Genomic DNA, 26,342 nt, shown 5'->3' with positions numbered 1-26,342 from the left:
CCAAACACTTCACACTGTTTTCTAAGCTACCTGTTTTTATTGTGATAAAAGCATAAAGCAAGGAGAAACGTTTTTGTCCATCAAAAAAAGTCCCAGGAGATAATTGTCTGAGCCTATAACACATCTCGAAAATGCAGCGTTGTTCCTTTCATCTTGTGCAGGTAATCAGAATCAAAAGCTTCTCTTTAAGCCACTGTAAAATAATTTTTCCAGTCGCCAACTTCACCTGAGGGACAGGGAAAGAAGAAGAGGGAAATGAAAGAGCAAAGAATTATGGGTAGGATAACTACAAAACCCCAAAGATAGGTTCAGCTGGATAATAATAATTATTATCCTATGGCGGTGTGTATAGTATAGCCAGGAGATCCTAAGATTTGACTGGCAGCCAGAGGTTCTAGCTCTTTTTTAGCATTATGCACTACTAGATGGTGAGCTAGACCTGTTTTTAACGTAAGAGACATTTCAGAGGTGGTTTTGTCATTGCCTGCCTCTGTGTCACACCCCTAGTATTCCTTGGAGGTCACCCTTTCAAATACTAGCCAAGACCTCCCCTGCTTAGCTTCTGAAATCTGATGATATCAGGTTACCCTGGGCTATCTAGGTCAGGGCTGGTTCAACTGGATGTATTAATTTAAACTGATTTCCAATATTTCTGTTATACTTTTGTTTTGGAAAGGAACCTACTAAAAGCATTTGGGAACCATCGTTCCTGGGTTCTCAGAGGGCTTAAGTCACCTACTCACCTTTCCTCATAAAGGAGCTTTTCGTCCTGTCAAAGATGAAGCTGGGAACACTGTCATAATTTGCCATTGGATTGTCCTTCATGACCTGGAAGGAGGTGTGATGGGCGATCGTCTGACCAACATCCTCAGGTAAGTCAACCTCCAGGAAATCCTTCACACGCTGGATCTCACGGGCCAGGTCCTGGTGGAGACAGGAAACTTGTGTTAGGTTAAAGTAGGGTGGCCAGACCGTCCCGGTCTCCCGGGACTTTCCCGGTTCTGGCCACCAATTCCCGGCTCCCGGGCTGGCTATACCGGGACCATTAGAAGTCCCGGTATAGCCAGCGGGGAGCCGGCGGGCCGCGCGCGTGGGCGGGAAAGGCGGGGAGTGAGGGAGCCAGCGTCTTTCCGTGTGCGCACGGCGGTGTGCGCACGTGCAGGGACGCTGGCTCCCTCACTCCCCGCCTTCCCCGCCCGCGCGCGGGGCCCGGCGGCGGTGGCGGAGGCCGGGGAGGCCGCGAAGAGGCCGCCGCGGGTCCCTGGAGGGCCTCCAGAGGCCCGTGGAGGCTGCGGAGAGGCCACCGCGGGTCCCTGGAGGCCCTCCAGAGGCCCACGGAGGCAGCGGAGAGGCCGCTGTCGGTCACTTCCAGGTTCCTGTCCTGCATCTCGACCTGTGTTATTAGTGACAGGCTGCTTCGGCGTGCCGCTGCGCCGGCCCCCTGGGTCCCACAACGATAGGACCAATGCCACAGGGACGGGCTCGAAACACTCTATGACCCCTCAAAAGAACAGCAGTCTAGCTCGCTTCCCCCGAGCCCTGCCGCCATAAGCCTCAAGGGGGCTCATTTTGGGGCATCTCCCGGCAGGAGGGTGGCACTCGCACGGGACACATATCAAATGAAAGAGGGGGCGCAGGGCTATCAGAAACAGCCAGCGGAGGGAGTCGGGAGACCACCCCACTGGGGGATCCACACCCCGAAAGTGATGAAGGTGGCGCAGATAGAGCCAACAGAGCAAACAGGACAAAATAAATAGGCTGCATTATGCAGCACAGTCTCACTGGAATCTCACTGGAATCTGACTGGCTTCTCAGCGTGGAACCCGTTCTCTCTAGTCTTCTCACTTTGAAAAAAGTTAAAAAAGAGTTTTATTTAACTTTATTTCCCCCTTTCCCTCTCTATAAATAATCTTGGTGTTTCCGGCGGTGATATTTGGGGGATTTTTGGGGACGTCACAGGAAGTGCTGTGAAGTCACTTCCTGTTTCCGGCAGTGGCATTTGGGGGAAATGATGTCACAGGAAGTGATGTCACTTCCTGCTTCCGGCAGGTGGCGCGGGGGAAATGATGTCACAGGAAGTGACGTCACTTCCCGTTTCCGGCAGGTGGCGCGGGGGGGGGGATGATGTCACAGGAAGTGATGTCACTTCCTGTTTCCGGCGGTGGCATGACATCACCGGAAGTGACATCACTTCCTGTTTCCGGCGGAGCGCGCGCACAACCCTACCTTTCCCCTCCCAAAGGTGTCCCTGGCTGGCCTTCAGACATTATGGCCACCCTAGGTTAAAGACTAATTTTTAATTTTAGCCTCAGCTTTTCTGGGCTGGAACTTAAATGATGTAAAGTGATGCTAGAATGAACTGGCCTGCCTTTTTACCAGTCTCCTATTTAAAAAGGATAATGTAGGAAGTTGCCTAATGCCATGAGAAATGTGACATTTGGGAAGATAGCAGCAAATGGGCCCTGTCAGAGCAGGCTTTTATAACTCACATTAATGAATACTGATGCTATTTCAAAGAGACTGGCAGCCTGAAAGAAAAAGAGACCAGCTGTTTCAAAGACCTTTTGCAACCTGGTCGCTTAAAACTGTAACTTGAAGTCACCACAGGTGGTGAGTCTGATGAGTGGCTGTTTCAAAGTTCCCATAGATTCTTCTATATGAGGACTATAAGCATTCGGGCGGCTGCCAGATCTCCTTGTGTAGGAGGAGACTTCCCAGAGTCAGCCTCTAACCCCTACTGCTTCTCAGTAAGGTAGCAGTGTGTGGGGTGGGAAGGGGGGGGGAAATAAGCCAAAAATCTGTCAGTGGCATGCTCTCGGTAAAACGGAATGAGTCACTGCTGATGGCTGCAAAAATCCAAAATCCTTTTTAAAGTTCTACACGTTTCATCATGTAAAATAATTTCTTCAGCACAGTCATACTGACCTTTTATTTGCATTAAGCCCTCTCCTTTCATGGAGAGTTTTGTCCTTCAACCCATAAACGTGCCTTATACTAATTCAGACCCCTGGTCACTCACAGGGCCAGCTAGCCCACTAGGCAAATTAGGCTTTTGCCTAGGACTCTGGGAAGGGGAGGTGCCATATTGGGCTCCCCCCCTCCCAGCACCCCAGACAAATGCCTAATTTTCCCATGCCCTGCTTGTCTACAGGCTCACTGGCTCTCCTTGGCAGTGGCAGTGGGGGGCAGGCGCCTCCTCACTTCCTCTCCCCTGTCTTTGACGTGCCTCCTTCAGCTCCCCCCATCTCAGGAAAAAATGGCCTCCACTCTCCTGGTAAATGAAGTTTTGAAAACCGCTGGAAACTCCAGACACGGATTTCGCAGTGCCCCTGCCAGTCTGGCTCAGGGAAGGGGAGCAGCAGGCAGGTCACCTTCCACCCCCTCCCAAGGGTGTGCTCAGAGGAGCAATGCCAGCCTTCTCTTTACCCGCTTAGATGGTCAGTACCACGTTCTCTTTTCAGAGTATCCAACGAGGCTTTGTTCCCCCCTCCCTTCCAGTTCCAGAAGGGAGGGGCAGTGGGGTGCAGCAAGTCTGCCTGGGGCACCATGAACCCTAGGGCTGGCCCTGGTCACTCATGGTCAGTATTGTCTATTCAGACTGGCAGTAGCTGTCTAGATTCTCAGGTAGAGGTTTTTCATATCACCTCTCTGGTCCTTCTAACCAAAGACACTTGGAATTGAATCTGAGAGCTTTTACAAGCAGAGCAGAGACTCTTCCACTGAGCCAGAGTCCTTCTCCAATGTATAGAGAGGGACAAGGGGGGGGATCCAGCCAGCTTTTTCACTCCATCTTTTTAAATTTCCCTCCTTACTACAACCTCCATTCCACCTGGTGTTTGTTCATACACGTTCCCTGATCGCCAGCATGGGGGTGGGCACCTCCTCCCTTGCCATCAGCAGAAAAGTTGGTAGAATCCACCCATGAATGACATCCATACTCCTGAATGCGAAGTCATGTGTATGACTATTTATTTGCAAATGATGAAATGGCTTCTGTCACTAAAGAATGTAGCAAAAATATTGCTTACATTTATCTAAGCATTCTAGTTCAAACTGAAACAGTCAATTCATTAATTTGATTCTTCCCCATTCCACCTCTGCAGATTTTGACCTTCTAGATATGTTACTCAACACCTGTTCAAAATTGTTTTAAGGAACTGAAGAAGCAGAAGATGAAAATCTGTTTTGAGAAAAAAATCTCTATGCAATTCACATGCTTTTGCATGAGTTTGAAAATTATGCCTGAAAGATGTTACTGATGGGGCGAGGGAGAGATTTAAGCATATCTTGAAATGCTGTCTGTGGCAACAGGTCCTCTGCCCTGCTGACATACAGTATCTGGTCAGAAATCACAAACACAGTGAGAATCTGGGAACTGATGTGTCTAAAGAGGACCGTGCAGGAAATGCCCAATGCCATGAGAAACTTCCTTACAGAGAAGCGAGTGAATGGCAAATGGCCCCCTTCAGATTGGCCTTCCCTATATTAGTCTTTAGCCAAAGAAGTCAGTTGTGGCAGTGTGGCACACTGGCAGAGTGAAAGGGGGAAAAGACCAACTCTTTTTCATTTTACAGAAGTTTCGCTACTTTGCACCACAGAGGGCCAAACTAGATATTATAGCATCGCCTGATCCAACCCTAGGGTTGCCAAGTCCCCCACGGCCTCCGGCTCTATGATACCATAGAATTTTCTTTCCAAATTGCTAGAGCATCCAGGAAAACCATAGAGTTTTTCCAGACACTCCTAGAGCGGACAGTGCGATGACGTCACTTCCGAGTGACGTCATTACAACAGCAACATTGGGGAGGATCCCCCCACTGGCCTAATGTGGGCCGGCACTTTGGGAACCTCCAGGGTGGGAGAACCCCCGCCTGGCCCGGGAACTTGGCAGCCCTATCCAACCCACAGATGACAACACCATTTTAAAGGTGCTCTTAGGTCATTTTAAAATGTTACAAGTCTCCAGCAGTTGTTTCAGTGCTTGAAAAGCCACAATGGGGATAGGGTGGGAGGGGAGATCACCCAGTTGTGCTATACTAGAGGTCCAATCAGGATCAGACCCTCATGACTTTTTTAAATGGCTCCAGTTCACCTCTAAAACAGTGTCATCATCCACAGGTATCATCATCCACAGGTCTTGACCTATAGACACCATAATACTTACTTTGACCCCAAGACCATTCCCAGTCATTATAGGCTGTGTTGGGTTGGTCATATGGGTTTCTCCTAGGCTGATCGACATGACATGACAAAGGTTTATCTGAGAAGAAACATCTTGCGTTTCTGCAAAGAATTCTCAGTAGTGAAGATTCTTTTTAGCAATCAAAATGGTAATTTTGTGTGAAAAAGGAACAGGTTTTAAAACAGTTTCATTCTATTCTTAATGGAAGACAGGCCTCAGATTCAGCAAGAGCTCACAGGAGTGCAGCTCCTGAACCTTTCTAATGGTTCCCCCTCTTCATCCCCACCTACCTTGTCCATTGAATAGTAGGTGCAGCTGCATAACAATCCCTGGATTAGGAAAGCGGGCAGCTAGCCAGCCACCAGGAGCTTTGCCACACCCCACCAGCCTTCATTAACCCCTAGAGAAACCTGTGCCACCCTTTCCCCACTTCTTATGTGATTTTGGGTGGTGGATGGCTTGCTGGCCTTTTGACCCATACATGAATCTCTAGCCAGCCAAAGAAGGCCTCACTTGCCTGGGGCTCTCCATTCTTGCATTGGGTTGCTTTTGGCTGGGGGGGCATATGCTAATGAGTTATGCTAATTAGCTCCTCCACTTATTTTTCTACAAAATGACCCCTGATGGAAGATGTTTCTGTCAGTGCCTGGATAGCTTACAAGTTAAGCATGTAGATCATCTACTGTCAAAGTACTGAAGTCATGTGATAAGGATCACAAGGTAGGCTGATGTAATGCCTGGAAAGTGCTGTAGTCACAATGAGTCAGCATATTCACCTGATAGGTGGGCTGAACTATATAAGGAGCTGAGTGCCAGAGACTTTTTCCTCTCTGTATTATTGGTAGTCTGGCGAAGCACTTCGGAGCTCTGTATTGTGAATACTGTATATATACTACACTTCTGTGAATATCTGTAAATACACTTATAGTTCTGGAAGAACTGGTGTGGAGTCTCTCCTTGTCGGCGTGCCTACTCTTATCAGTCTATTCGGCCAGTTCTCAGCTAACTCTCGCTATCCGTCAGGGTTATGGGCCCAGTCCGCGAGCTGTGTTGTTGAGGCTGGTTTGGGCTGTGCAGGTTCGTGTGGAGAAGAGACGTGCAGGGCAGAAGTGTATGAGCGAATCTAAGGAAAGTGCTGAGGACATCTTGTTATCCTTGTCGGTGAGTGACGAGGGGGAGGATGGAGTCCAGCTATCTGAGGAGGTTGGAGATATGGTGCAACTGCAGGCTGTGCCGGTGGAGAAGCTAACCTCAAATAATTATGCTGTGTGGTCTCTCCGGATGGAATATTTTCTACGGAGGGAAGGACTGTGGGTGTTTGTTTCTAACCCTCCTGTGAATCCTACAGCTAATGAGGCAGCACAAGAGCAGAAAGCTCTTGCCCACGTTATTCTTTGTGTGGGAGATGACCAACTTATCTACGTTCAAGGCAAAGCCACCGCCAGTGAGGCTTGGAATGCACTGCGTGGTATGTATGTGCGCACAACCGCTGGTTTGCTTATGGCCTTGACGCGTAGAATGTACCGTACGCTGATGAGCCCAGGCAGTTGTGTAAAAAAGCATATTAAGGCTCTGACCGATTGTTTCGTGGAACTGGAGACAAGAGGAAAAATTGTTGCAGCTGATTACTGTGTTTATATTTTACTTTCATCGTTTCCGGGTGAATATTTGCAGCTAATTACATGGTTGGAGGCTGTGGATAGTACAATGCTGACTATGGACTATGTATGTGCTCGACTCTACAACTATCAGGACAGGATGACTGCAGCATCCCATTCTGGGAATGGAGCCAGTGCACCTGCCGGTAGGAGTGAGTGGAGCTCTGTGCCAAGTTTGAAGCCTGTTGCAAGGCAGCAGCAGGAGGTCGGCCCGGTTGCTCTTCATGTCCGTAAGTGCTATTGATGTGGATCTACAACTCATATCAAACTGTTCTGCACTAAGGCTGGAAAGTAGCAGAAGAAGACATCGTCATCATCATCTGGGTGTCAGAACTTGTAACTTTCCTATGTGCTGTTAGCCAGACCAACTCCATGCTGTAACCTGATACTAACCCATGCTATGCTGTATAAACAACTAACACCAGATCCCAGGGCCTGGCAATATTCTGTGATCACTGAAGGGTAACCGATAGCCTAGGGTCCACATCTGCAGGTGGCCTTTTGAAGCCAGGCCGCTTGGCCTTCGCAGCAGGAGAGCATCCTCCCTTCTGATAACAGAGCCTGGGAAGGAGACACTTGTCTGCAATCCGTGTGAAAGATGACTTTATGGTATCTCTTCTGACTGCATAAAATGTAACCAAATGCCAGTACTGGCATTACTGTTATCTCGTACCTCCAGCACTATAGTTCTCAATAAAGATCCTATACTTTGTAACGAGTTTGGGAATCGCCTGAAGTTCTTCAAGTTCTGACATTATAACAGTAATCTACTTTTTGGGATTTATCCGAACTGGCAACCTGGTTGGATGGCAGCAAAGGCTCCAGACAACAGAGAACCCAACACTCCCCCAGAGGAGAGGCCACTAGACCGGGGGGTGAACGCGGTGAGACGCAAGATCAAAGACCCCGCTCATTTTTCTACGGACGCCTTCCCCTTGCGGAGTTGGAGCCCGAGAAAATCCATGGCTGCAATGGACGCCGCGGACCTGAGGTACCGGGCCCTCGCCACCGGCGTGGGGGGAGGCGAGGAGGACGCCGACAGAGAAGAAGGCCCCAGCACCGGCTCCGGAGGCGGGGACCCAATCCGGGCCCTACGCAACGAGCTGTTCGACTGGGTGAAAGACATCCACGACCAAGTCCACATGTCCCGGGTGCAGATGGCCGAAGAAATGCAGCAGAACCCGGGCGCAGTTCCTGCGGGGCCGCCACCGGCAGCACCGGCCGCCCCGGTGGGAGCGGAAGGGGGGGGGGACCCGAGAATTGAAGATCACGTTCGATGGGGACGGAGACGAAGTGGAATACTTCACCATCCAGTGCAACAATTTCTTCACCCACTGGGGAGCAAGCTACCCCACGGAGGCGAGTCGGGTGGACCACATCGCATCCAGGTTGAAGGGGGCCGCGCGAAAATGGTACGTGGGGTTGTACGCCGGGCGCAAACCCGAGTTAGCCACGGTGGCCGACTTCCTCCAAGCCATGCTGCGCCAGTACGGGGACCCCCTACGAGAGGAGAAAGCCATCGAGGCCCTACAGAGAATCGAGCAAGGGAACCGCACGACCCGCGAATATGCCACCGAGTTCATGGGGCACTGCGCGGCAGCGAGGGGATGGAGCAAGGTGATGAAGTACACAGCGTTCAAAAACGGGCTGAACGCGAACATCCTCGACCGGTGCTACAGCCAAGGGCGACCCGACACCTTGGTGGGATGGATCCAGCTGGCGGGAGAGGTGGAGACCAACTTGCAGCATGTCGGGATGCGCCGCCAGCAACAACTGAGCAAGAAAGGGGGGAAATCAGGCCTCGCCGCCGGCAAGACCGAAGGGAAGCGGTCCCCCACGACCTCCACCCCCGTTGCAGCCAGCAGGAAGTGCTTCAGGTGCGGCGACCCCAGGCACCTGGCCGCCAACTGCCCCGTGAAGCAGACACCGACCCCCACCCAGCCCAAGCCGTCCACGGGCACCCCGAAGAAAGGGGGGGCCGCGCCAAGGAGCCCAGTCGGGGCACCGTCGCCGCTTCCATGGCGATTGACGAGGATGTTACCACCATTGAGGAGTCGAGTGAGGAGTCCTGGGACACAGAGCCGGTGGAAAACGACAACGACTTGCTTTAATCGGTGCCGCAAAGCAGGTCCGGGAGACACTGGCACCAGTAACGGTGAGAGCTACCGGGGGGCTATTGTTCATGGCGGTGACTTTACTGAACCCTAGCCTAAAACGCTTCATGCACACCCGCGCCCTGATAGACTCCGGGTGCACACGGGACATTATCACCCCACGCCTGGTTGAGGCGCTGGGCCTTAAACGATTCCCCCCTACCCCACCTGATCCAATTCGAGCAGATGGACGGGTCGGCAATGAAAGGGGAACCGTGCACCCAAGAGACCCAAGCGACCCCTATGGGGACGGAGGACCACTGGGGGATAGAGACCTTTGTTATAGCACCCTCATCCTCTTTCGACGTGGTGGTGGGGGCGGGGTGGCTAGCAAGGCATCAGCCGGACATACGGTGGGAAGAGCAAATTGTGCGCTTCCCTGACTGGCGATGTGAGCACCACCACTGGAGAACCGACTGGGGCCCCAAAGCACCACCCCAAAACGAAAGACTGTGCCTCACTATGGAGGAGGTGGGGACGATCCCGATGGAGTACCGAGACCTTAAAAAGGCCTTTAGCGAGCGGGAGGCGGACGAGCTACCCCCCCACCGCCCTACCGACTGCGCCATCGAACTGATACCACGGCAGGAACTACCAAAAGCTAAACTCTACTCGATGGGCTGGGCGGAGAAGGAGGAACTAAAAAAGTTTATTGACAAAAACTTAAAGCGGGGGTTCATCAGGCCGGCCATGGCCCCCCACGCTGCCCCCGTCCTATTCCGCAAGAAAAAGGATGGCAGCCTGAGGCTTTGCACAGATTTTCGCGGGATAAACGGGATCTCTATGTCCAATGCCTACCCGATCCCCCTGATAAAGGACCTGTTGAGCACCGTAGCCGAGGGCAAGGTGTTTACCAAACTCGACCTCCGCGACGCGTACTTCCGCGTGCGGATCAAGGAGGGTGATGAGTGGAAAACAGCGTTCAACATGCCCTTGGGACAGTTTGAGTACTTAGTAATGCCTTTTGGACTACAGGGGGCGCCGGGGGTGTTCATGAACTTTATAAATGAAGTGTTGAGAGAATACCTGTACAAGGGGGGGGGTGTACCTGGATGACATCATTATTTACTCGAAAGACCTTGAATCGCATGTACCGTTAGTGAGAAAAGTGTTGACCACCTTGTATCAAAACAAACTGTATGCTAAACTGTCCAAATGTGAGTTCCACAAAACGGAACTAGACTATCTAGGTTTCAGGGTGTCGGGGGAGGGACTGGCCATGGACCCCGCCAAGATCCAAGCGGTGTTAGACTGGGAGCCGCCCCGAACCCGACGGCAGCTCCAATCTTTCATCGGGTTCGCAAATTTCTACCGCGGATTTATCAAGGGCTTCGCCCAGGTCATGCTCCCACTCACCGAGCTCCTAAAGACGAAAGGGAGGGGGGAGGAAGCAAAGAAACCAGGTGCACGCCTAACGTGGTCGCCCGAATGCCAACGGGTGTTCAATGAGCTCAAGAGGTTATTTACATCCGAACCTGTCCTAGCCCACCCCAATGAGTTAAAACCCTTCGTGGTGCAATGCGACGCCTCCGACGTCGCGGTGGGGGCCATACTGATGCAGAAAGATGAAGCGGGGGGGCTCCGACCGTGCGCCTACATCTCGCACAAGTTTTCTAACGAACAGAGAAATTGGTCGGTGTGGGACAAGGAAGCATTTGCAGTCACGTTTGCCCTAAAAACATGGCGGTCGTGGTTAGAGGGAGCCCGTGTCCCCTTCGAAATCTGGACTGACCACAAAAACCTAGAAGCCCTGACCGGCCGCTGAAAACTGACTGCAAAACAGGTTCGCTGGGCGGGTTTTTTCGCCAAATTCGACTTCGTGCTGAAACACATTCCCGGCACCAAAAACTTTTTAGCCGACGCATTATTTTGCATGCCCCAGCATGACAGTCAAAAGGAAGAAGTGATAGACTCCCTCATTCCCCCCTCAGTAGTAGCCGGAGGAGTCACCACCCGCTCAGGGAAACAAACAGGAGCCCCCGAGCCCCAACAGAAAGAGCGCTTCGCAGCGGAAGCAGAGGCGGAAGGGGATGAGCGGCCCGAAGGGCTCGAGAAAGGGGACGGGGGGCTTTGGCTCCGCGACGGCAAGATTTACGTACCCAAAAGCCTGAGGAAAAACGTGCTGGAACAGTGCCACTCCAGTTGCATAGCTGGGCATTTCGGTTACGTAAAAACACTGAATTTAGTAAGTAGACAATTTTGGTGGCCCAAGCTAAAAAGAGACGTGTCGGAATTCGTCATCTCTTGCCCCACTTGCATCATGGCCAAACGCAGGGGGGGGAAACCGCCGGGTCACTTGGTCCCCCTCCCCACGGCGGCCAGACCCTGGGCGGTCATCTCTATGGACTTTATAGTAGAGCTACCGCCCTCCCAAGGGAAAACCGTCATCTTGGTGGTCGTGGACACGTTCTCAAAACAAGCCCACTTCATCCCGTGCAAAAAACTCTCCACGGCTAAGAAGCTGGCTCAACTATTCTTTAACCACGTGGTCCGCCTTCACTCATTTCCGGACAAGGTCATTAGTGACCGCGGGCCGCAGTTCGTTGCCAACTTCTGGCGGGAGTTTTGTAAAATTGCAGGCATTGAGCAGGGACTTAGCTCTGCCTACCACCCCCAGACAGACGGACAGACGGAGAGGGTGAACGGGCTTCTGGAGCAGTACCTCCGCTGCTATGTCAACTACCAACAGACGAACTGGGTCGAGCTACTAGCCTTCGCAGAATATGGGTACAACAACAGCCTACATAGCTGCACAAAAACCTCCCCCTTCCAGATAGTTAATGGTTACGAAGGGAAGCCCTTCCCGCATCTCCCTCTCCCAGCAGGGTCCCCTGAACCAACGTCCTGCCAACAGTGGTGGGAGGGGGCGCGCGAGGGTTGGAAGGTGATACAAGAAAATCTGGAGGAAGCGAAGGAGGAGTACAAACGCCATTTTGACAAAAAGCACTCCCCCCAATGGGAGCTCAAAGAGGGGGAAACGGTGTTCTTATCGACCAAAAACCTCCCTCTGCCTCAAGGGTGTCGCAAGTTAACCTCCAAATACCTTGGTCCCTTTAAGATCAAAAGAGTAATCAACAAGGTAACCGTAGAATTAGAGCTACCCAAGTTACTGAGTAAGATCCACCCTGTTTTTCATTGCAGCCTTCTTCGCAAAGATCCTGGAGCTACATCTTGGCACCCTCGCCCTCCAGAGCCACCTCCTACTCGAGTGAAGGGCCAGAGCCACCATGAGGTGCAGGAGATCCTGGACTCCATGGTCAGACGAGGGGTGTTGTACTACCTTATTAGGTGGAAATACTTCCCCCCGTGCTGTGACGAATGGGTCAAAGCCAAAGATGTATCCGCCCCGCAATTGCTCAAGAAATTCCACCTACTGTACCCACACAAGCCCAAGGCGAAGAGCTTAGAGGGGGCAGTATGTCAGAACTTGTAACTTTCCTATGTGCTGTTAGCCAGACCAACTCCATGCTGTAACCTGATACTAACCCATGCTATGCTGTATAAACAACTAACACCAGATCCCAGGGCCTGGCAATATTCTGTGATCACTGAAGGGTAACCGATAGCCTAGGGTCCACATCTGCAGGTGGCCTTTTGAAGCCAGGCCGCTTGGCCTTCACAGCAGGAGAGCATCCTCCCTTCTGATAACATAGCCTGGGAAGGAGACACTTGTCTGCAATCCGTGTGAAAGATGACTTTATGGTATCTCTTCTGACTGCATAAAATGTAACCAAATGCCAGTACTGGCATTACTGTTATCTCGTACCTCCAGCACTATAGTTCTCAATAAAGATCCTATACTTTGTAACGAGTTTGGGAATCGTCTGAAGTTCTTCAAGTTCTGACACTGGGAGCCATGAGCAAGCAAGACTGGTGACTGCAGGAGCGAATGGACTAAAGTCTGTTTGGCTGGTGGACTCTGGTGCAACCAGTCATATCTGTACTGATAAAGTTTTGATTAAAAATGCCCAAAAGCCTGTTTTAACACATGTAAACCTCGCAGATGGGTCAGAGGTAGTGTGCAAAGGCCGGGTAAGTTTTCCAGCTCTGGGGTGTGAGCTGGAGGAGGTGCTCTGTGTACCGGAGCTGAAGTCTAATTTGCTAAGTGTAAGTGCATTAGCAAAAGCAGGGTTTGATGTGTCTTTCACTGTTACAGATTGCAAAGTGTCTAGAAATGGCAAAGTTCATTCCCGAGGAAGAATGATTGATGGTGTATATGTTGTGGAAAGCGTGTCTGCAAAAGCAGAGCAAGTGTCTAATATATGTCCACATGATTCATGTGTTCATTTACTGCACTGCAGACTTGGTCATTCTAGCTTTCACACAATAAACAAAACTTTGTCATTGTTACCACATGCATGAGTGAAGAACTGCAAGGCATATTTAGACTGCCAAATATGTAAACAGGTGAAAAGTAAACCATTTCCTGTCGCTAAAGAAAGTCTGAGAGTGTCTAAAAAGCCACTAGAGTTGGTCCATACCGACATAGTGGGACCATTCCCAAAGAGCCACTCATCTAACAAATATCTGTTATTGATTATTGATGACTATAGCAGATATTGTTGGTCATATGTGCTTAAACAGAAATCTGAAGTGTTTAATTGTTTCAAGTTGTGGGCAACAAAAGTGCAAAAACAACTTGGGATGCAGCTTAAAGCTGTACAATCTGAGAAAGGCGGAGAGTTTATGTCTAATCAGTTTAATACATGGCTGGAAAAACAGGGTGTTGTGCACAGAGTAGCAAACCCAGCAACCCCCGCAGAGAATGGGATTGCGGAAAGCGGTGGTGCCGTGCTTCAACAAATGATGTATGCCATGTTGTCTGATGCAGATTTACCTACAGTTTATTGGGCTGAAGCAATATGGGTGGCTACATTTCTGCATAACAGACTATGGACCAAAGCTACAGATAATATTCCTTATCTAGCTCTGTATAACAAGGAACCAAGCTTAGAATTTCTAAAAGTGTTTGGATCTAAAGCTTGGGTTAACATCCCTTTACCACTAAGACGGAAAGGAGGTGTAAGGTCCAAGAAACTAGTATTTCTAGGGTATCAGACACACATGAAATCATACAGATTCAGTGATGCAGATAAAAGATCACATTAAGCAGATCAGCAAATTTCAGTGAGCATGGAAATTGGCAAAGAATTCATGGAACTGAGGGAAAGACTCCTGTGTGGTTGCCATTAACTGGTAATAGTTCTGAGTTAGAGATTAAATCAGAATCTGAGTAAGTGCCTATTAATGTAAAACAGGAAGTGTCTGAGCATGAGCAGAGTGCTGATCAGGTGCCGAGAGTGTCTTCCCGGAGCACCAAGGGAGTTCCTCCTGTCCAATATGGATACAATAACAGTGTTAATCATGTATATATAACTGAGCATGAAAGTTATAATGAGGTTTTATCACTGCCGGAGGAGGAGAAGGAAGCTTGGCTGACAGCCATGAAAAGAGAGTATTGTTCCCTGTACGAAAATAATGTGTTTTCTCACTCATTCAATGGAAGGCTATAAAACAGTCACTAGTTGCATGCAGCACGTGTGAGGCTGAATTTAGTGCATTGAATGACTGTGTACTCAGTATTGAGTGGATTGTACAAATGTTACAGGATATGAATATGCATTGTAAATTGCCAATGTCTGTAATGAGTGATAGTTCTGCTGCCAAACAGTTGGCTGAGAACCTCCGTGCAAAAGGGAGGAACAAACATATTAATAAGGTATTACAATGTGAAGGAGAAAATTAGTCGTGGTGTTATGTCCTTGGTAAAATGTTCCACAGACGATAATATTGCAGACCTGTATACCAAATGTTTGTGCACAGAAAAACATGTCAAACCAACAATGTTGTTAGGCATGCATTAATTTATAATCTAAGGAGGTGTGTCAGTGACTGGATAGCTTACAAGTTAAGCATGTAGATCATCTACTGTCAAAGTACTGAAGTCATGTGATAAGGATCACAAGGTAGGCTGATGTAATGCCTGGAAAGTGCTGTAGTCACAATGAGTCAGCATATTCACCTGATAGGTGGGCTGAACTATATAAGGAGCTGAGTGCCAGAGACTTTTTCCTCTCTGTATTATTGGTAGTCTGGCGAAGCACTTCGGAGCTCTGTATTGTGAATACTGTATATATACTACACTTCTGTGAATATCTGTAAATACACTTATAGTTCTGGAAGAACTGGTGTGGAGTCTCTCCTTGTTGGCGCGCCTACTCTTATCAGTCTATTCGGCCAGTTCTCAGCTAACTCTCACTATCCCTAACCTAATAACACTGTCTGAAGTACTAGTAGGAGTTCTAAGAATGCTTTAGCTGTGTGAGGTATTTTTAATGGAGTCTTCTCTCATGCCAGTGTAGCTGAATGTCTTGGACCAGAATTCTTCTGAGTGGAAAGAGGAGATGCACTTCCAAACTGCCTCTCTCCCATTGCCTTAAAAGAGAGATGTTTAAAGTTCTGAATGTGCATGAAGTTGAGAAAAGGGCTGCTTCATTTGCATGTGCCTGCATGAGCTGGTTACCTTCCTGTGCATGAAAATGAAAGAAAGGATTTTCCCTCCTGGGAGAAAACATTCCCCCTCTTCTCTCTGAGTGCTCTTGCAGCAAAACAAGCTAAGAATCACAGTACTGTATCTGCCCTACCTTTGAGATCTGCATGAAGATTTTGATGGACAATGAGGGATAAAGAGCTTCCCTCCCCCACTGCCCCTCAAGAACTGGAGAGGAGAGTTCCTTGAATAGTTCCCATTACAAAGCCTTTGTAAGCTCTGCTGTGTCTCCAAGCCAAGTCCTTACAAAGTAAACAAACTACTCTCTTTGCATGGAAAGCCAGCCCGTTCTTCCTTTCTGCCTGCTCTCCCTCTTGCCTTTTCCAAAGGGCAAAAAAAATCAGAAGGCTTAATTTTGAGACAAGGGAATGAAAAAGAAATCTTGGAGTGCAGGGATGTGGAAGGCAGCACAGGAACAAGATCTAATTACTGTTACATAGACTCATACTGCAGCCATATGATATTCATTTACTGCACCTCCAAAGGGTCCTCCCTTTTATTCTGACAACCACCTTGCAAGGTAGGTAAAGTTAAGAGAGAATGATTGGCTCAGGGTCTCCCTGTAAGTTTCAAGGCAAGCAGGAATTTGAACCAGGGTCTCTCTGATCCTAATCCAGTATTCTAACCACTACACCATGCGGGAACAATATATGTGATGGAACAATGTGATGAAGGAAACTGTACAGTGTTTTAAAAAGGTACACTGGTTGTTTAGTTTCTCATTCCTCATACCAAATCAAATAAAACTCAAGAGTATGCCATTATATCTGTACACATTGTTCCCCATGCCAACTTTCCCCTCCACTTGTTTATTTACTTCATTTGTTCTCTGCCTTTCTTCCCTATGGGCTCCCAAAGCAAGCTACTTTGTTCGCCTCCTCCATTTTATCCTCACAACAACCCTGTGAGGTAGGTTAGGATGAGAGTGTGTGAGTGACCCAAAATCAGTCGGCAAACTTCTGTGCAAAGGTAGGATTCAAACTTGAGTTACCCAGATCCATCACTAATCACTGTACCACACACTTGTTTCTCCAGTAGTGGACATAAAGACTGTAAGTTTATTAAGGACAGCAATTTGCTTAGAATACTGCTTAAAATGTCATATACATCAGTGACGCTTTACAGCAAGGCTAAAATGTAAGAAGAATGTTTTATATACACTTCTGAACAATCTGTAACAAGCTACAGAGTTCAGAGACTAACCTCTTTCATGTCCTCATAGAGAAGATACAAGATACGGTGATTCGTTCTCTCCTCCCAGTAATGCTGCACATGGTCATACCAAGAGCCCCATGGAACTAAGTGAGGAATAAGGCATGGTTGAGATCTGAAGGACAGTGTCCAGCCAACTTTTGTATTCAATCTTACCCAGTTCTTCTTAGTACAGTACCCCTCCCATATAGATTTTGTCTATGTTGGGTCCATGATCCTGATCATAGCCATTTTGGTGGTCAAAAAGACCCACCTTCTGCCTTTTTCACCAGCAAAACAGCTTAGTGGATCCAACCTTAAGAATCCTGCCCCCTAAGACCATAATAGCTCCTCTTGTTAACAGAGAATGCTACACTCAGTGTTTCCAGTATTTTCCCTCTAGCTACTGGATGGAGGCTTCTGACCTATTTTTGGCTGTATTCACAACACCCAAGTGCTAAGCAAAAGTTGAAGACCCAAGATTTGGAGACACTGCCCTAGAACTGACCTTTGCCCTCCATGAATTTTTTCACATATCCGTTCCATGGTCCTGGGTCTGGCTGCATCAAATGCAGCTGGTCGAAGAAGTAATAAAGGGCGGGATATAAGAATAAATTTATTATTATTATTATTATTATTAATAGGAGACCAGGTTGTCCTTGGCATTGCGAGCAACATAGATAATCTGTAAGGACCAAAAGGAAACCTTATATAGTGCTGTGGATTAGGACCAAGAAGGTTGAGGGTGACAACACAGACTCATTATACCTTGCAATTGTTTTCCAAAAAGCTATTAGGAAGAAGCTGGAATGGCAACTGAGTTTTTATCACACGAGGAGATGGTGCATTCTCTAGCTTGTCAACCCCTGGGGGGGGGGGTGTCAGCTTGTGTTCCATTGATACTAACCATGTTGCCTACTTTGTTTATTTGCTTGTGACTAACCCCAATGATCCCCAGTAGAATTCTAGGCATGTCTGAGGGGTGAAGAGAAGGGAGCTGGGCGCCAGGGGCCATAAACGGTTTTGAAGTGCAGGAATACACGGCCGCTTCCCAGGCACCTGCAAGGACACCAGCTAAAAGGGGGAGTGGAGATGGCCCAGCTTGGAAGATAACAGGCGTGTGAATCAAACACCTCTGAAAGGCAGAATGCAACTTTATTATGAGAATGATTTAAAACCCTTAGGCTTTGATGTGTCCCCATAAATGCTAGTGCTTGTTCTCTATATGTTATCACTCTCAAAGACCTTCTGCAAGAGTAACATTGTTGTAATCAATAAATGAAACTTATTTTCAAAAGAAAAGAGTCTTCTCATTGTTGAAACTCAATGAACCCTGCGCTGACATTTTGAGAGTGATCCCTTAAAAGGGGCTTATCGGCACGAGTTACTTCTAGCGAATGGCTACAGAAGCACCTGACGACCGAGAGCCCTGCATTCCAACCCTACCGGGGTCTCCAGCATGGTACGTTACCGAACCGCGAAAACCGAGAAAAGTGAGCAGCCAGGTGCTCTTCATCACTCCAAAATCGTGGAAGCACCGAACATCCACCATGCTGATGGACGAGGCCGTGCAGCGACACGCCACTCTTCTCTGCAACCCCAGGAAGCCGGAGGACCAAGAGAACCCACCAGATCGCACCAGCGAACCCGCCGGGGTGGTGGGGCCCGGGGGAGGCACGGAACCAGGGGGGCCGGGCGTGCCACGGAGAGACTCCCAGGACGAGGACGAGGGCGACTCGCGAGCGTCCTCCCCAAAGCCCAGCACGATGGAAGAGCTGCGGAGGGAGATGGAAATATTGGGGTGCGACCTCCGACGGGAGGTGAACATCACCATGAAACTGACACTAAGTGAAGTGCAGAAGCAGGTCGGCCGGGCGATCGCGGGCATCGCAGGGGGGGCGGCCGGAGCGGCGGCACCGATCCTCGCCCAGCCGGCTATGCCACCAGCCCCAGTGGGGCCCGCTGGCCCTGCCGCCCCGGGAGCGAAAGTGAAGACCTGGGAGCTGCATGCCACCTTCGACGGGAGCGCAGACAAAGTGGAATACTTCGTCATCCAGGCCAACAGCTACATGCGCTACTGGGGGTCGACCTTCCACGACGAGCACAGCCGAGTAGCGTACCTGGGATCGAGGCTGGAGGACGAGGCTCAGATGTGGTACATGACCCTCTTCGAAACTAAGGGCCCAGAAGTAACCACGGTGGCCGGGTTCCTGCAGGCGCTCCTGTCGCAGTTCGAAGACCCCCTGAGGGAGACCCTCGCCATCACCGCGATAGACGGGCTCCGCCAGGGAAGCAAGTCCATTCGGGAGTACTCCCTGGAGTTCCGGAACCACAGCCGCAAAATCAAAGGATGGAGTGAGGCCATGAAGATTCGGGCATACAAGAAGGGGCTGAACCCCGGCTTACTGGATCGGGCCCTGGGGCAGGTTCGCCCAGACACCCTGCTCGGGTGGATCCAACTCGCCGGGGAAATCGAGACCAACATGAAAGAGGTGGCAATCCAGTGCCAAGGGCTCCAGGGAAAACCGAGCCGGGATACGCGACCCGCTTTGAAACCGGAGGTGAGGAAGATTGGAGGGGGGGCTACCCCCAAGGTCTTCGCCGGGACCCGCAAGTGTTACCAGTGTGGGGACCCCAAACACCTGGCCGCCAACTGCCCAGAGAAGACACGCACCAGCACCCCGTCCTCGAAGGGGCTGCCAGGCAAACCCCAGAAGCCGGGCAAGCCGAAAGAGTCGGGCCGTAGCAGCACCGCACTGTCGGCGGTGCCTGATGAGGATTCTATAATGCTAGAGGAGCTCGGAGAAGACCCATGGGAAACCGAGCCGGTGGGAAATGAGACCGACCTGCACTAGAGGGTGCCCAGCGGCAAGTCTCGGAGAAAGCGGCACCACTACGGGTGAGAGTTTCAGGGGAACTGATGTTTATCCCATTGACTTTATTAGATGTAAAACTAAAGAGATTTGTCCACGCCCGAGCCCTTATAGACTCCGGGTGCACGCGGGAAATTATCACCCCGCGATTAGTGGACATGCTAGAGATGGGGGTGGAAGATCACTGGGACTTAGAAGTGTTTGTGATTGCCCCCCCTTGCTCATTCGACATTGTGTTGGGGGTGGGATGGCTGGCCAGGCACCAACCGGACATCCAGTGGGGGGAGCACACGATAGACTTTTTGGATCGAAGGTGCACCTCTCACCTGTGGCGAGAGTCCTGGGGACCCCGACCCCCACCCAAAAACGAGAAACTGTGCGTGACCATAGAGGAAGTAAGACTTGAAGGGGGCGTTCAGCGAAATCGAGGCCGATGAACTACCACCTCACCAGGCCACCGATTGCGCCATTGAACTCATCCCTGACCAACCCCTGCCCAAAGCCAAACTGTACTCCATGGGGTGGGTAAAGAAAGAGGAGCTGCGGAAGTTCCTCGACAAAAACCTTCGCAGGGGTTTCATCCGCCCAGCCACCGCCCCGCATGCGGCCCCAGTCCTCTTCCGCAAGAAGAAGGATGGGAGTCTTAGACTTTGCACAGATTTTCGCGGGATTAATGGGATCTCGATGTCGAACGCCTACCCCATCCCCCTGATCAAGGACTTGTTGAGCGCGGTCTCGGAGGGGTTGATCTTCACTAAGCTCGACCTACAGGATGCCTACTTCAGAGTCAGAATAAAAGAGGGGGATGAGTGGAAGACGGCGTTCAACACGCCAATGGGACAATTTGAGTACTTGGTGATGCCATTCAGGCTGCAAGGGGCCCCCGGGGTGTTCATGAACTTTATCAATGAAGTCTTGTGGAAGTACCTGTACCGGGGGTGGTGGTGTACCTGGATGACATCATTATTTATTCAAAGGACTTGCCCTCCCACGTGAAATTCGTCCGGGATGTCTTAACCACCCTGTATCAAAACAAACTATATGCAAAGCTATCCAAATGCGAGTTCCACAAAGAGGAACTGGACTACCTGGGTTTTCGGGTCTCGGGGAGGGGGTTGGCGATAGACCCCGCGAAAATACAGGCTGTTCTAGACTGGGAACCCCCGAGGACACGTAGACAGCTCCAATCGTTCATTGGATTCGCAAATTTTTACAGAACGTTCATACAAGGGTTCGCTAAAGTGGCCCTGCCCCTGACGGACCTGTTGCAGACCAAAGGGAAGGGTCCTGAGGCAAAAAAGCCTGGAGCAAAACTAAACTGGACTAGCCAGTGCCAGGAGGCTTTCGACACTCTAAAACGCCTCTTCACGAGTGAACCCGTGTTAGTACATCCAAACGAGCTCAAACCCTTCGTGGTCCAGTGCGACGCTTCTGACATGGCTGTGGGGGCAATACTAATGCAGAAAGACGAAGGGGTGTGTCTCCAGCCTTGCACCTATATATCCCGTAAATTCTCGAGCGAGCAACGAAACTGGTCAGTGTGGGACAAAAAAGCTTATGCGGTCACGTTCGTTTTAATAACATGGTGGTCGTGGCTGGAGGGGGCCCGAGTCCCGTTCGAAATCTGGACTGACCACAAAAACCTAGAGGCCCTCACGGGGCGCAGAAAACTGACCAGGAAACAAATCCGATGGGCAGGGTTTTTTGCCAAATTCGACTTCACCCTCCGCCACATCCCAGGGTCCAAGAACTTTTTGGCGGATGCACTTTCCCGATTGCCTCAGCACGAGAGCGAATGGGAGGAGATCGTAGACTCCCTAATTCCCCCCGGGGTGGTGGCCGGGGCCGTGCAGACCCGCTCCAAAACGGCGGCTCAGGGCAAGAGCCCATGGGGGGGGAGTAAGCTGATCGCAGAGGCAGAAGCGGAGGGAAAGGACCGTCCCGAGGGAATAGAGAAGGGAGAAGGAGGGTTCTGGTACCATGAGGGTAAAATCTATGTCCCCAAATCCCTCAGGGTAGAGGTCCTGCAACATTGCCACACGAGCAAGTTGGCCGGTCACTTTGGCTACGTGAAAACGCTCCACATGGTGCACCGGCAATTTTGGTGGCCACAGATGAAGAAAGACATTTCAGAATTTGTGCAAACCTGCCCCACCTGTATCATGGCGAAGAGAAGGGGGGGGGGAAGGTGCCGGGGCTGCTTCAACCCCTCCCCTCAGTGGGGAGGCCTTGGTCGGTGGTCTCGATGGACTTTATTGTGGAGCTGCCCCCCTCAAATGGTCAGACAGTAATATTGGTGGTAGTGGATACTTTTTCCAAACAAGCCCACTTTATCCCCTGCAGAAAACTTCCAACGGCCAAAGAGCTGGCCCACTTGTTCTTCGTGCACGTGGCCCGGATCCACTCATTCCCAGACAAGGTCATTAGTGACCGCGGGCCGCAATTCGTTGCCAATGTCTGGCGGGAGTTCTGTAGACTTATTGGCATGGAGCAGGGGTTGAGCTCCGCTTACCACCCGCAAACCGACGGTCAAAGCGAGAGGGTTAATGGGCTTCTTGAACAGTATTTGCGGTGCTATGTGAACTTCCAGCAATCAAATTGGGTGGAACTGTTGCCATTTGCTGAGTATAGTTACAACAACAGCTTGCACGGCTCCATCAAGGTGTCCCTGTTCCAAGCAGTGCGCGGCTACAAGGGGAAGCCTTTCCCAACCCTCCCAGGCAGCGGCGCTCCTCCGATATCCCCTGAGTGCCAACAATGGTGGAAAACTCTAGAGAGTTCCTGGAAAGTCATTCAGGAGAATTTGGAAGAGGCAAAAAAGGATTACAAGGCGCAATTTGACAAGAAACATAACCCGGGGTGGGATTTTAAAGTCGGAGAGACTGTGTTTTTATCAACTAAGAACCTTCCACTGCCCCAAACCTCCCGGAAGCTGGCATATCGATTCCTGGGCCCCTTCCAGATAAAACGTGTGATCAATAAAGTGACAGTAGAATTGGACTTGCCCAAACTATTCAGTAAAATACACCCTGTTTTCCATTGCAGTCTTATCCGTCAAGATCCGGGTGGGTCGAGGTGGCATCCCCGGGGCCCCGATCCGGAACCGATTATGGTCCGGGGCCAGAAGCACCACGAGGTGAAGGAGATTCTCGACTCTAAAGTGCAGAGGGGGGTTTTGCAGTATCTCATACGCTGGCGCTACTTCCCGCCTAGCTGCGACGAGTGGGTGAAAGCCTCGGATCTCAACGCTCCTCAACTGCTTAAGCAATTTTACCTACTGCACCCAGAAAAACCCCGAGCAAGAGCTTAGGGGGGGCAGTATGTCAGCTTGTGCTCCATTGATACTAACCATGTTGCCTACTTTGTTTATTTGCTTATGACTAACCCCAATGATCCCCAGTAGAATTCTAGGCATGCCTGAGGGGTGAAGAGAAGGGAGGAGGGAGCTGGGCGCCAGGGGCCATAAACGGTTTTGAAGTGCAGGAATACACGGCCGCTTCCCAGGCACCTGCAAGGACACCAGCTAGAAGGGGGAGTGGAGATGGCCCAGCTTGGAAGATAACAGGCGTGTGAATCAAACACCTCTGAAAGGCAGAATGCAACTTTATTATGAGAATGATTTAAAACCCCTAGGCTTTGATGTGTCCCCATAAATGCTAGTGCTTGTTCTCTATACGTTATCACTCTCAAAGACCTTCTGCAAGAGTAACATTGTTGTAATCAATAAATGAAACTTATTTTCAAAAGAAAAGAGTCTTCTCATTGTTGAAACTCAATGAACCCTGCGCTGACAGGGGGAAACCAGAAAGCGTATAGAGGAGTTAATATAGGAGAACATACATGAATGATTAACACATGGAAATCACTGCCACAGGAGGTGGTGGCAGCTACAAGCATAGCCAGCTTCAAGAGGGGATTGGGATAAACATGGAGCAGAGGTCCATCAGTGGCTATTAGCCACAGGGTATTGATTGAACTCTGTCTGGGGCATGATGCTCTGTATTCTTGGTGCTTGGGGGGGGGCAACAGTGGGAGGTCTTCTAGTGTCCTGGTCCCACTGGTGGACCTCCGGATGGCACCTGGTTTTTTGGTCACTGTGTGACACAGAGTGTTGGCCTGATCCAACATGGCTTCTGTTATGTTCTTATGGGTGCTATCAAGTCAAAACTGATTTCAGTTTTCAAGGCAAGTGAAGAAGAAGAAGAAGAAAATCAGAGATTTATACCCCACCCTTCTCTCTGAATCAGAGTCTCAGAGCGGCTTACAATCTCCTTTATCTCCTTCCTCCACAACAGACACCCTATGAGGTGGGTGGGGCTGAGAGGGCTCTCACAGCAGCTGCCCTTTCAAGGACAACTCCTGCAATAGCTATGGCTAACCCAAGGACATTCCAGCAGCTGCAAGTGGAGGAGTGGGGAATCAAACCTGGTTCTCCCAGATAAGAGTCTGCTCACTTAACCACTACACCAAACTGGCTCTCTAAAGTGAGAGAAACAAGTGAGAAGAACAAATGCTTTGCCAGTGTCTTCCTCTGCAAAGTCTTCTGTGATAGTCTCTCATCCAAGTACGAACCCTGCTTAGCTTTGGAGATATGACAAGATCAGGCCACCTTCCGTCCAGTCTAGGAGTAGCTCAACAACTAAAGATGTTAGGATTCTCTGGACTCACCTGAAGGAAAAGGGGGTGGAACACAGTACTCGAAAAATGGGATTCGGACCTGTGTTGGAGTCTGCCGAGTCTTTTCTGTGTCTCCTTCGGCAAGAATTAGACTAACAATCTCCTGGATCCATGTGGTACCTGAAAGTACAGAGGGAAAGACCCCATGAGGAGCCAACAGTTAGGCCTGCCTACTTTCCATCTAGTATCTGATGAAAAGTTCATTCACCATATCAATAGGAAAAATGAGAAGACTATCCAAAGAATTATTACAACCACTCAGGGCTTCTTCTTCTTTTGAGAAAAGGCCCAGCAGGAACTAATTTGTATATTAGGCCACACCCCCTGACACCAAGCCAGCTAGAACTGCATTCCTGTGCGTTCCTGCTCAAAAAAGCCCTGCAACCACCATATGACAAAATGTTATAACCTCCAAAATGTCATAGGTAAAAAAAGGAACATTATAGTCTCCATTCAAGAGTGACTGCTGTATTGTCACCCCACATATATCACAAGGATTTTTCTCTTCCTACAACTGCAGAAGAGATTTTAAAGAAGGCTTTCCCCCCCCTTTAAATTAAATCACTTCTCCAAGCCAAGTCAACCAGCAGCTTGGAGAATGAATTTCAAATTAAAGTTGCCTTCTTTCCACCTCTCTCTCCCCCATCTATTTTCCTTCCTTCCTTCCTTCCTTCCTTCCTTCCTTCCTTCCTTCCTTCCTTCCTTCCTTCCTTCCTTCCTTCCTTCCTTCCTTCCTTCCTCCTTCCCTTGCAAAAAAAATACAGGCACAGTCCCAAGTAAGCTTTGTATGGATGACTGAAAGCACCAGGCATGTTCACAAAACATTACAAGTGGGTTAGCTACTGTACAGCCCCCATGCCTTATATTGACCTCTGCTAACATCTCACCTGCTTTGGGATAGGTGGCGATGACCAAGTCATCCGGATGTGCTTCAAAATTTTCAATGCGAGCCCATTGTTGGCTGATGGGTCCCATTAGGGGGATCCCATGGACTGGAACTAGTGGAAACCTCTGGACAATTCCCTTGAGTTGCTGCAGAGCTTCACTGTTAGGCTTCCAGCTAGCCATGGTGCCTGCGCCAGGCTCCTCTGTGAGGTGGAGTGTCGCTTGGGGCAGTTCTCCGGCAGGAAAGGCTTTTTTATTGCTTCAGGAAGTGGGTGCCAAAGCCCAGTTATGACATCACATATTTCCCTGCTTCACTGGGATTTTCTCATATTAAGCAATGTTAAACACCAGAAAATAAATTGCTTTGCTGCCCGGAGCTTGCCAGCTTGGTGAAGCAACAGCAAAGCAAAAAGCACAGCCAGACTGGATATGCTGTTCCCCTGGACACTCCCAAACTTCTGCTATTTTGTTAAAACATTGCTTCACCTTGTAGACATCCTCTTTGGATAGAATCCAAGAATCTTGGCCTAGAAAAAAAAATCAGCTGCCTGCCTAGTAAATTCAGAAGCTGTAGAAGCAAAGAACACGAAGAATCCACCTTTCCCCTTCTAGAACTGACAACAGAACTTAAAGTAGCAATCCTTAAATAGGTCTGCTCAGAAGTGTCCCATGTTTAGTCAGAGAGGCTTAGAGGCAATGTTCCCTCTAAGCCAAGGGTGTCAAACATGCGGCGCAGGGGCCATATCAGATCCCCAGAGGACTCCTATCAGGCTCCAAGCAACTGGTTGTCATCTTCTTCCTTCTCCCTCTCTCTTGCTTCCTTCTGCATCACAGCTTGCTTTGCCAGGCTTGTTCAATTGCACAGGAGCTATGGAGCAATGCCTCTATTTTCTCCATTGGCTAAGGCTCTTCCCTTGGGAGGAAGGAGGGGGAGGAATAGCTTGCTTTGCCAGGCTTTCTCAATTGCATAGCAGAGCTACTGAGCCAAGCCTCTCTTCCTTCTATGAGCTGAGGCTCCTCCCCTCCTGGTCACCTGGGGAAGGAAAGAACCAGAGCTTCCCTTGCCCAGTTCCCTGGATTGCACAAGAGAGATACAAAGAAAGCACCTTTAAGACAAATGAGCACTAATGTTTTAATCATGATTTATTTTAAGCTTTTAAAAAATCTTTGTGT

General features: G+C 49.8%; 1 pseudogene; it reads right to left on the bottom strand.

Moving 5' to 3' along the window:
* Positions 1–23: 23 nt before the first annotated feature.
* On the bottom strand, positions 24–25,459 carry LOC132584382 (sulfotransferase 1B1-like; annotated as a pseudogene).
* Positions 25,460–26,342: the final 883 nt, after the last annotated feature.

This window comes from Heteronotia binoei, chromosome 15 (genome assembly GCF_032191835.1).
Source record: "Heteronotia binoei isolate CCM8104 ecotype False Entrance Well chromosome 15, APGP_CSIRO_Hbin_v1, whole genome shotgun sequence".
In the NCBI taxonomy this organism is placed as follows: domain Eukaryota; kingdom Metazoa; phylum Chordata; class Lepidosauria; order Squamata; family Gekkonidae; genus Heteronotia; species Heteronotia binoei.
Note: the sequence above shows the minus strand (reverse complement) of the source record. Positions and strands in the feature narration are given on the sequence as shown.